This window comes from Podarcis cretensis, assembly GCF_951804945.1.
Source record: "Podarcis cretensis genome assembly, chromosome: 4".
Classification (NCBI taxonomy): Eukaryota; Metazoa; Chordata; class Lepidosauria; order Squamata; family Lacertidae; genus Podarcis; species Podarcis cretensis.
In genome coordinates, this window is record NC_137173.1 from 78793192 (window position 1) to 78805650 (window position 12459).

A 12459-nucleotide genomic window follows, 5' to 3' on the forward strand; every position below is an offset into this window, starting at 1 on the left:
GACTCTGTCTTTAGCGGAGCCCTTAAGCGTGGCTCCCTCAATCGCTGGCAGAATCCGACAGTGGGCGTTTACGGAATCTACTCCAGCATAAAAGCTCCTTGACGGAAACGCGTCGTCTGGATTCTCGGCGCGACAGTTTCCGGCGAGGAGTGGGTGTACCTATGGGAGGACCTGAGACTTCTCCGCTGTTATCGCTGGAAGACTCCCTGAGCCATTCCGTCGTTTCTCTCTCTCTCTCTGATCTCCCACACTCCCCCTGCTGGTGCTTTCCTCCGCTGCTGAGTCTCTCCTGACTTCTGAGAGACCCTCCACCTCCTGCCTTTCCGATGGCAGTTCCCTGACACATGAGTTTTAGTATCTTCTTCCCTTTGAATGCAATGGTGCATTTTAACCGCAAAAGCTGTCATGGTTGAAATAATATCCCAAATGTACCTGTAATGTTCAACTATTCATCACAGAAGTGTTTGTTTTTTAGAGCAAATGCCTTATTTCAGGTGTATTACTGTTTTAGTATATGTGCGTTTTGTAGAGCATCTCCAAATACTTAAAAGAACTTTTGACATGCTTTTCAGTTTCTTTAATCCTTTTTACAGTTTTTTTATTATTATGTTTGATCATGAAGAGGTCAAAGTGCAGAAGGTTTTAAAACCTATCCTCAGTGTCCACTTAAGGCAGCTAAAAATTACTGAGGTCCACTAGTCACAAAATGGTGGTGCAGTGACAGAGCCATTCAAAAATTGGTGGTAGATGGAGGCAGTGTTTAGCTTTTTTTTTTTTTTAACTGATCTCTAATCCATCTTTAGAAATTGCTAAATTCTTCACCATAGCATTTCCCTTTTGACAGGGAGTTCAATAACTTGGCTTTCCTTAAGTTATACCTCAAAGAGATGTTTTCATTTAACTTCCTTCTCACCCCAACATATGTCTCTCAATATATTTTTACCCATCTCCTGTAATTTTTCTCCCATTCTCCACGTACCTTACTCTCACTCCCACAAGCTGTCAGTTTCTTTCATCCTTCCTGTCTGGTCCTTTTACATTCAATTAGTATAGTTGTTTCTTCGTTTTGGTGGTATAATGAATGAAGTACTATGAAGGAGAAGTTTTCTCTTTTACCAGCTCCCCACAAAGCTACGTATCAGCCATGGTCTTAATTTAAGAGTCCATTGCTTTTAATTATAAAACATGGACTGTTTTCATATACACAGTAATATGCTTGCGGTACCTAAAGATTAACCGGACCTGGGAGTGGAGGAAGATTAGCTGTGTCCCTCTAATATTATTCCTTTTTCTAGGAAAAGCATTTGGGTTGCAATCAGTAACTGATTCTTAGGTATTTTTCAACTAAAACTTTTAACAGCAATCTGAAAAACCACCTCTTCTACAGTGTTATGATGTGCGGGGGGGGGGCCTCTTGGTAGCACTACTGCCCTTGGAAATTATGGCAGTGGTGGCTACGAAGACCCTTCAGCTATGGAATTCCCTCTCCACAGAGGTGCACCCGGCACTTCAATGGTATCACTTTAGTTGTATACTGAAGACACAATTCCTTACTCTTTCCTTTGGCACCTGAGGTATATGGTTTAGCATCCACCCTAGTCTCTTGACTGTAATTCTTTTTTAACTGATTTTAATACATATTTTTTTACATTGCTGTAACCTGCCATGGGACCTCATGGTGAAGGGATGTGTGTGTGTAAGAAATAGAATTACAGTCAATCTTTGGTTGTCGAACGTCTCAGCTGCCAAACATTTCAAAAGCCGAACACCAACAACCCGGAAGTAACTGCTTCCATTTTTGAACGCGCCTCAGATGTCGAACGGCTTCTGAAGCGCGTTTCTCTCTCTTTTTCAATGAGATTTGCTGACACCCCTTTGATCCTCGGTTGTCGAACGTTTCGGAAGTCGAATGGTCTACCAGAATGGATTATGTTCGACAACCGAGGTTCCACTGTAATAGTAATAGTAATAGTAATAGTAATAGTAATAGTAATAGTAATAGTTGGGCACCTGGTTTTGTTTTGATTTGCTTACTGCAACCCCCTACATGAAATCTTACTCTGTTCCAATGGCCCATGACTCTCAAAAGTAATCCCCCCCCCCACTCATAGAATCATAGAGTTGGAAGAGACCACAAGGGCCATCGAGTCCAACTCCCTGCAAACAGGAAACACCATCAGAGCACTCCTGACATATGGTTGTCAAGCCTCTGCTTAAAGACCTCCAAAGAAGGAGACTCCACCACACTCCTTAGCAGCAAATTCCACTGTCGAACAGCTCTTACTGTCAGGAAGTTCTTCCTAATGTTTAGGTGGAATCTTTTTTCTTGTAGTTTGGAACCATTGCTCCGTGTCCGCTTCTCTGGAGCAGCAGAAAACAACCTTTCTCCCTCCTCTATGTGACATCCTTTTATATATTTGAACATGGCTATCATATCACCCCTTAACCTCCTCTTCTCCAGGCTAAACATGCCCAGCTCCCTTAGCCGTTCCTCATAAGGCATTGTTTCCAGGCCTTTGACCATTTTGGTTGCCCTCCTCTGGACACGTTCCAGTTTGTCAGTGTCCTTCTTGAACTGTGGTGCCCAGAACTGGACACAGTACTCCAGGTGAGGTCTGACCAGAGTAGAATACAGTGGCACTATTACTTCCCTTGATCTAGATGCTATACTCCTATTGATGCAGCCCAGAATTGCATTGGCTTTTTTAGCTGCCGCGTCACACTGTTGGCTCATGTCAAGTTTGTGGTCAACCAAGACTCCTAGATCCTTTTCACATGTACTGCTCTCAAGCCAGGTGTCACCCATCTTGTATTTGTGCCTCTCATTTTTTTTTGCCCAAGTGCAATACTTTACATTTCTCCCTGTTAAAATTCATCTTGTTTGTTTTGGCCCAGTTCTCTAATCTGTCAAGGTCGTTTTGAAGTGTGATCCTGTCCTCTGGGGTGTTAGCCACCCCTCCCAGTTTGGTGTCATCTGCAAATTTGATCAGGATGCCCTTGAGTCCATCATCCAAGTCGTTGATAAAGATGTTGAATAAGACCGGGCCCAAGACAGAACCCTGTGGCACCCCACTAGTCACTCTTCTCCAGGATGAAGAGGAACCATTGATGAGCACCCTTTGGGTTCGGTCAGTCAGCCAGTTACAAATCCACTGAGTGATAGCATAGTCAATACCGCATTTTACCAGCTTCTTTACAAGAATATCATGGGGCACCTTGTCAAATGCCTTGCTGAAATCAAGGTAGGCTACATCCACTGTGTTCCCTTCATCTACCAGGCTTGTAAATTCTGTCAAAAAATGAGATCAGGTTAGTCTGACATGACTTATTTTTCAGAAATCCATGCTGCCTATTGGTGATCACAGCATTCCTTTCTAGGTCTCACAGACTGTTTGCTTAATGATCTGCTCCAGAATCTTCCCTGGTATTGATGTCAGACTGACTGGGCGGTAATTATTTGGGTCCTCTCTTTTCCCCTTTTTGAAAATAGGGACAACATTTGCCCTCCTCCAGTCTGCCAGGACTTCACCTGTTCTCCAGGAATTCTCAAAGATGACTGCCAGTGGTTCTGAGATCACATCTGCCAGTTCTTTTAATACTCTTGGATGCAGTTCATCTGGCCCTGGAGACTTGAATACATCTAAACTAGCCAAGTATTCTTGTACTATCTTGTACTATCTCCGTAGTTATTCTGGGCTGTGTTTCCTCTGCTGAATCATTTGCTCCAAATTCTTCAGGTCGGGCATTGTTTTCTTTATTGGAGAAGACTGAGGCAAAGAAGGCATTGAGGAGTTCAGCCCTTTCTGTGTGCCCTGTTTGCATTTCACCATCTTCTCCTCTGAGTGACCCCACTGTTTCTTTGTTCTTCCTTTTGCTACGAACATACCCATAAAAGCCCTTTTTGTTGCTTTTAACCTCTCTAGCAAGCCTGAGTTCATTCTGTGCTTTAGCTTTTCTGACTTTGTGTCTACATGTGCTGGCTATTTGTTTGAATTCCTCTTTGGTGGTTTCCCCCCTTTTCCATTTTTTGTACACATCCTTTTTTAATCTTAACTCAGTTAAAAGTTCTTTAGATAGCCACCCTGGCTTCTTTAGGCACCTTCCATGTTTCCGTCTCATTGGTATTGCCTGAAGTTGTGCTTTTACTATCTCCCTCTTAACAAACTCCCAGCCATCATGAACTCCCTTTCCTTTTAGTATTACTGTCCATGGGATCTCACCCAGCACTTCCCTAAGTTTTATGAAGTCGGCTTTCTTAAAGTCAAGAAATTGAGTCCTAGTATGCTTGGCTGCTCCTTTCCGCTGTATAGTAAACTTCAGAAGAGCATGATCACTCGCGCCTAATGATCCTTCCACTTCTACCCCACTAACCAGGTCATCAACATTGGTTAGGACCAGATCTAAAATGGCTGTTCCTCTTGTTGCTTCTCCCACTTTCTGGACAACGAAGTTGTCTGCAAGGCCAGTGAGGAATCTGTTTGACCTTATGCTCTTGGCTGAGTTTGACATCCATCAAATATCCGGGTAATTGAAGTCCCCCATTACTACTATCTCCCTTCCTTTTGCATGCTTGGCCATCTGTTCCAGGAAGACATCATCTATGTCCTCCGTTTGGCTTGGGGATCTATAGTAAACTCCCACAATGAGGTCACTGTTATTCTTCTCTCCCTTAATTTTGACGCAGATGCTCTCACTTTGGCTTTGAGGTTCTAAATCTTGAATCTCTTCACATGTATACACATCCCTGACATATAACGCCACTCCTCCTCCTTTCTTGTCTGGTGTGTTTCTCTGAAATAGATTGTATCCCTCCATTATTACATTCCAATCGTGGAACTTATCCCACCAGGTTTCAGTGATGCCTATTATGTCATATTTAGTTTGCTGTACCAAGAGCTCAAGCTCATCTTGTTAATTCCCATGCTTTGCGCATTAGTGTACAGACATTGAAGTCCATTAATCATTTCCCCGTGTCTCTTATTTAAGGATTTTTTCCTCCCACCACTATGTCTGCGTGCTGTTTGCTCCATTTGGTCTATGACATTTGGATGATCATCTTCATCAATTGATAGACTCCTACCTTCAGGAGCACTGTCTCCCTCCCCCACATTAGTCAGTTTAAAGCCCTCCTGATGAGGTTTCTGAGATTTTTGGCAAAAACATTCCTCCCAACCATTGTGAGGTGCAGCCCATCGCTTGCCAGAAGTCCATCTTCAAGAAACTGTAGTCCATGATCTAAGAATCCAAACCGTTCCTGTTTACACCATTTGCGAAGCCAGCTGTTCACTTCCACTATTTTTCCCTCTCTCCCTGGGTCACGTCGTTCAACTGGGAGGACAGATGAGATGACAATTTGTGCATTTAATTGCTTCAATTTCCTGCCCAGAGCCTCGTAGTCTCTTTTGATCTTCTGGAGGCTATTGCTTGCAGTGTCATTGGTTCCCACATGAACCAAGAGGAAGGGGTATTTGTCAGGGAGGGGGGTAGTGAGGACGTGGAGATCTCAGAAAAGCATGGATCAGTAACTGCTTCTATGATGGCAATGCCATCTTTGGATACCATCCAATATGCCTACAGTATTGATGGGTTCTGAACTTTCTTGAGTTTGAAGCCATTTATCTGGTCTGTTGCTACAAAGGCTGCTCCCAGCTGTAGTGAAAGAGGAGAAAGTGAGACAGTGGATATTATGGTATGAATGTGAGCCAATGTAGTTACCTGAGACTAAATGCAAGCACATCCTTTGGGACTAACTGTGTGTGTGTGTGTGTGTGTGTGTGTGTGTGTGTGGTTTTGCCATAGTATAGTATACTTTGGTCAAAAGCTGATCACTCAATAAAGTTTGCTTGAGTTCAACTGGCTACAGTTCCCTAACATTTCTTCTGTGTAATTTTTTTCTTGTGAAAGTGGAAATCGTATCTACATTTTGGTTTACATTAATTTAAAATTAACACATGCACCAAGTAAAGTAGAGTGATTAAAAGCATGTGTTGTCTTTAGCGTTCTAATTAAAAGCTTGTTTTTGTTTGTTTCAGAATCTTCTCACAAGCATAACTTTGCTCAAGAGACTTAACTTTCTGTGTCTGGATCCTGAATTGTGCCAAAGGTAAGTTACATGGATTTCATTTGAACTAAGAATACTTCTCTCTTTCCCACTTAAAATCGCTGAACTAATTGTGTCTTGCCTCCATTTCTCAAGTGCTTTTATCATGTAGTATGCTTAAGGCTGCGACTGTACTATCAGTTCCAGGATGGTGACTTCTGTCACGTTGCTTGTGTTCACTCTTAAATATGGGGAGGAATCCTTAACTTAGCCTCCTTAACTACTTGTTCCAAGATATGGTGCAGGAGTTCTTTAATGTCATGCATTCCTGAGTGAACAGCAACGGAGGCAATACCAGTTGTGTTACTCAGTGGAGATGGAACCATCTTAGAAATGTCTAGACCTTGGAAAGGATTTCTGTCCTCTCCCCTTGGAAAGGGGAAGACAAAAATCTTCCTTTGGAAGGATTTCTGTCCTCCCTCCTCACATATTTTCTTTCCCTCACCTCTCCATAAGGTTACAGTTTCTGGTGCCTGTAAAATTAACCAAGTGTATAAAATAATTGGTTTTGCTTCCTTTCTGAGTAGCAGAGTTTGATTATCTATCTGTGCCTCCTTGGATTTGCAAATGAGAAGACAGTGTTAGTTGTGGTATCATTGGTTATCTTCATGTTGTCGCCATAATTCCAGATAAGTTGATTTGTAACACTGGCATTAGTAAGAAGGGAAGCAATTACTGTAGTGTAACTTTTAATAATCCCCATAATTCAGATGGGAAGATGCAATTGACTCTGAAGCTGATTGTGCAGGTAGCCATGTTCTGAAAGGGAATACAGTGGTACCTCGGGTTACAGACACTTCAGGTTACAGACGCTTCAGGTTACAGATTCCGCTAACCCAGAAATAGTACCTCGGGTTAAGAACTTCGCTTCAGGATGAGAACAGAAATTGTGCTCCGGCGGTGCGGCGGCAGCAGGAGGCCACATTAGCTAAAGTGGTGCTTCAGGTTAAGAACGAACCTCCGGAACGAATTAAGTACTTAACTCGAGGTACCACTGTACCAAATGGACAAGACCATTATGGAAATCTCTGGTCTGGAGGGAGTGGAAAGAAGCAAAATGGATCTGAGGGTGCATTGCACTTCTTCTGGGAAGCAAGATATTGAGGAGTTGGAGCAGTACCCATTAGAATTAAGTAGTCCTGTGTAGATTTCCATCAACCTAGAAAAATGTGGCTTCATTTTCTCTGGTAAACTCTGCCATCTCCAAAGATCCAGAACTGGAAAGGAAGAAGCTTTCTTCTTTTCTCCAAGGGACATAATCAGCTTGTTTCAGGTGAAAGGGAAACTGCAGAAGTTTTCTTTCACGATGGAGACGGACTTTCTGTCTTGTAGCCAGGGACCATCTACAGGTACCAGCCAGCATCAAAGCAGTGTTATGCTTGTTAAGTTCATTTTGATACGGTTTTTTTTAAAATGATACAGTGATACTAACCATTGTCATCAGTTGATGAAAGAGATCAGCTCTCAACAGTCCCTGAAGCTAAGTGCGAAAACTGCACCTGTTGTTTCTTATGTGGGCTGCAGTCATGAGCCATATTGATTATTATTATTTTTATAGCAATTCCAAACATAGAACAAATTGCTAGTCCTGTTTTTTATTTATTTATTGTAAGTAATGTTACATGATGGATAGATATCTGGTAAGACTATCCCTATCCCTTGCTGAAGTGCCCTTCATTATCATTTAAGAAATCCGCTTTTCCTGCCTAATCCATATCATTTATTAAATAGCTGCCCCTGCTCTTCAACCGAGGGGCAAAAGGCAGAGTCATAATCCATCTTATTTACATTCCCTTATCCCTGACTCTCAACCTTGCCTGGCTTTCACTAATCTATTCTTCTCTTCTTTTCCTTTTGTAATGTTGCCAAAGTTTTAACTAGCCTTCGTAGCTGTGTTTTTAACTGTGCCTTGATGTTATTCATGCATATCAAGTTGCAGGCTGTATTTCATTGGCCAGTTGGCAATCCTAACTCCTCTCGATTTCCTCAATCAGATTTATGACTGTGAAAGAATAGAAAATTACGAATACTACCAGTTATGATACATGTTTCTATGGTGCTTGGATATGTATTGCATTACAGTGTTGCCCCGCAAGACGAATGCCTCGCAAGACGGAAAACTCGCTAGACGAAAGAGTTTTCCGTTTTGGAGGTGCTTCGCAAAACGAATTTCCTATGGGCTTGCTTCGCAAGACGAAAATGTCTTGCGAGTTCCTGCGAATTTTTTTCCTCCTCCCCCCCCTTTTTCCAAGCTGCTTATCTGCTTATCCGCTAAGCCGATAAGCCGCTAATAGCGCTAATCCGCTAAGCCATCAATGGGCTTGCTTCGCAAGACGAAAAAACCGCTAGACGAAGAGACTCGCGGAACGGATTCTTTTCGTCTTGCGAGGCACCACTGTATATGCATAATGATGTCTGAACTAAATAAGTAACTTGATTGTATTGTATCCATGCAAGATTCCCCCCCCCCACTGCCCAATTTGCAATTTTATTTAAACTGTAAAATATCTGCAGTATTCTGATAATACAGATTGGAATACATGTTTCCCTTTCAGAGGACAGAAGGGCCGGTAATAGCATTTACAGACAGCAACACAGTAGACTCCCTTAGAAAGTAGGTAATAGCTTTCTAGGGGATTAGTAATCGGGTTTGCAATATTAGAAGTTTCGGAGTTTTGTCCTTTGTAGGTAAGACCAAGGTTAAATTTGCACAGTTTAGAAACCAATCCCACCCCACCCCCGCAACTGATAGAAGTGCTATGACGCTTCTGGAAAAAGTGAATTGAGAACAGCAGCGGCTCTTTCATGTGAAAATCAATAGGCCAAAAGAACAGATAGGGCCAGATCTCATACAAACTTCAAAGTTTTGAGACTGGCAGTGACTTGCACTATATATGAACCATTATCTGCATGCTGGAGGGGATAACTGCAACGCACCAGGTGACCAGTTGGGTATTTATTTCTCTTTTCCCTTAAACATAGGACTTAGCTGTTGTAAAGGGATTGTGTCTTGCCACCCTAGACTGGGTGAAACACTGAAATTCTGTGACGATAGCTCATAGACAGAGGATCAGTGATTCTGCACCCAACATGGAAATTCCCAGATCACGATGGTCTTGATTTAGACATTGAATTGGAAAGGCGAGTAAACATAATATTCTCTTCTGTTTTTATGCAGTGTGTATTTGCCAGCTGTGAAATCCATGGGACTCGGTTGATCTCACACACACCACTCATTTCCCCTCTTCTTATATAATATCCAAAATGCCACAGATTCTGTTTTGGAGAAGTACTTTTGCAAGCAGAACTCTTATTTCTCAGTTCCACCCTCTTCTTTTGTTTATATGGAACCTGTGGCCAAATGCTCTTCATTGCCTTTCTCTGCCTAGAAATGTGGAAGAAAGGACAATTGGCATTCTTAAAAGCTGAATTCCAAGGGATCAAGGAAGGAGTTTCCTGGTTTGTTCAGCAGATTGCTCCACAAAGCAGTGAGGAACATTTGGAGTAAGGCAGAACCAATCTATTAAGTAGGCTACCCTATGACCCTTGTGGTCTGCTCAGGATCTGGTTGGGGTGCCTAAAGTAATAATAATAATTTATTATTTATACCCTGCTCATCTGGCTGGGTTTCCCCAGCCACTCCGGGCAGCTCCCAAAAGAACATTAAAAATACGATAAAACAATCAAACATTAAAAACTTCCCTAAAAAGGGCTGCCTTCAGATGTCTTCTAAAAGTCAGGTAGTCTTTAAGAGAGAGACACCTCTTGAAATATTTTTTAAATTAACGTTTAATATCTGAAGATAAATAACAAGAAAGAAAAAAAAAGAAATACTCCAATACTTAACATAGAAGAGAAAGAGAGAAAACCTTTTAATTTTGGAACAAGCCAATCCTAGGAGTTTACAGTCTTATGTAAAAGAGGTAATTTTATGCCCTGAAGGCTCATTATTTAAAGTAGACAGATGTGGGTAGACATTGGAACTGGGGAACTGGAAAATAAAATTTTCCTTCTCGTAATCTAAATCTTCCTGCTCCCTTAAAACTCAGCAGAAGAATCTCTCCTTCTCTCCCATGCATCACGCTAAGGAGCCGTTGCTATCTTCATACAAGTTCACGCTTTTCATGTCTCCCACGCTATTCTGTATACCTTCTGCTTCTTCTTTTGTGGGTCTTTTTGGGACTGTGGGCAATATTTGGAAGTCAGCAGAAATGTTGTAAGCACCTCCATAAATCAGTGTGCACGGGGTAGTTTTCCAACCACAACAAGATGACTGCTTGGAGGGCCTATCTGGTCCCAGAGAACAAATAACTTGCCTGAGAACATGAGTGCAAGCCCCCTCCCCCAAAACAGGGAATCCGTCCCCTCAACTTCAAAACCAAAAAAAGAGGCCAAGACCCACACGCCTACTCCAGAATTAAGTAAGAGACGCAAAATGCAAAGAAAAACTCCAAAAAGAACCCCCCCCAGCTCAGCACTCATTTTGTATCCTACTGCCTCCCATTCATTCCCCAGTGACAGGGTCCTATCTGAAGAGATTTGGAGGAAGGGTAGGACTTGCCGATCAGAAGGTCGGCAGTTCGAATCCCCGCGACAGGGTAAGCTCCCGTTGCTCCGTCCCAGCTCCTGCCAACCTAGCAGTTTGAAAGCACGCCAGTGCGAGTAGATAAATAGGTACCGCTCCGGCAGGAAGGTTAACGGCGTTTCCGTGTGCTGCTCTGGTTTCGCCAGAAGCAGCTTAGTCATGCTGGCCACATGACCTGGAAAAACTCTCTGCAGACAAATGCCGGCTCCCTCAGCCAATAAAGCGAAATGAGCGCCACAACCCCAGAGCCGGCCGCGACTGGACTTAATGGTCAGGGGTCCCTTTACCTTTACCTGCAATATGTAATGGTAAAAAGCCAATGCATTTCACGTGGTTGCAATCTTTTAGACGGTGCCCTTGCTCAGCACTTGAATGTCAACAGTTGTTCACAAACCTGGAAGGGGACGATGGGAAGCGTAGCCCTGGGTGCGATAACCTTGGAATGGTGTATTACTGTCTCCCACATTATTGCTTTACTGCAACATAAGTAATTGAAAATGTTGTTTATTGGTATTGCAGCTAGATAAGCTTCCTTGGTAACCCTGCTTTGATAAATGTGAATTCATATTTACGTCGTTCACGCAGGTGATTAGTAGTGGTGGCCCTATGGCAGCCTATATCACAGTGCTTTTCATGTTCCAAATTGCTGGTCTGTTCTTACAAATTTGCAGAGTAGTTTTGTGTTTTACATGCCACACTCACACGTTTTTCCATCCTTTCCCATCCTGCTCTTAGAAAGGCTGTGTGAATTCTGTTGCTCCTAGTGCTAGACATTCGTACTGTGGACTTAAGCAAGCAGGCTTTCTCAGGCCTGTTGAGCATACTGTATTCCCTTTTCATATTAGATAGTAATCTTCAGCCTTCACCTTCCAAGGTACGACTGTATTTCTAAAACATTCGAGAACCAAGCCGTGGCTTCCGATTGGCTGAAGGAAGTTCCTGCAGCCAATTGGAAGCCACGACAGACATTCGGGTTCCAAAGTATGTTTGCAAACCAGAACAATCACTTTGGCGTTTGGGAGCCCAAACGTTTGACTCGCAAGGTATTCGACTTCCGAGAGGTGGCTGTACTGCAACATTGCAGCCAACAACCCCATTCCTCTTTTTTTCCTCCTCCTCCCAGCAGTCTCCACAATAACATTCAAATAATATATTTAAAGTGGAGCACTCTTTTCTTACTGCTGCAGTAATCGGTGGTGGTGGTTGTTACAAGCGCTTTGCAGGCTGTTTCACCCAGAATGCCTCACTGAGGAAGGACCCACTCGGAAAACAGAAAAATAACTAGCAGAGCTGCTGTTAATATTTGGGGGAGGGTGTTAAAAGCAAGGGGAGAGGAATCATGGGGGTGGAATAATGAGGATGCCACTGCCAAAAGGAGGAGAGGGCAAGCAGGAAGGAGAGACGACAGAAGGGTGTTCAGGGGTCAGCAAACTTTTATAGCTGGGGGCCGGTCCGCTGTCCCTCAGACCTTGTGGTAGGCCGGACTATATTTTTTTTTGGGGGGGGGTGAATGAATTCCTATGCCCCACAAATAACCCAGAAATGCATTTTAAATAAAAGCACACATCCCACTCATGTAAAAACACCAGGCAGGCCCCACAAATAACCCAGAGATGCATTTTATATAAAAGGACACATTCTACTCATGTAAAAACATGCTGATTCCGGGACTGTCCATGGGCCGGATTTAGAAGGTGATTGGACCAGATCCAGCCCCTGGGCCTTCGTTTGCCTACCCATGGTGTTGGCAGTGGCAGAGCTTGCACTCATCTCC

General features: G+C 43.0%; 1 protein-coding gene across 3 annotated transcripts in view; it reads left to right on the forward strand.

The window, feature by feature from the left end:
• The window catches only part of NCK2 (NCK adaptor protein 2), an 84694-nt gene that overhangs the window by 33769 nt on the left and 38466 nt on the right, over positions 1 to 12459 (forward strand). For 2 of the 3 annotated variants that reach the window (XM_079972926.1, XM_079972927.1), the window contains exon 2: positions 6033 to 6103. The gene's annotated coding sequence lies outside the window, so the exon portion shown is untranslated. Of the gene's footprint in view, positions 1 to 6032; positions 6104 to 9104; positions 9242 to 12459 lie in introns of those variants that run through there. The other variant, XM_079972928.1, reaches the window with a different exon arrangement.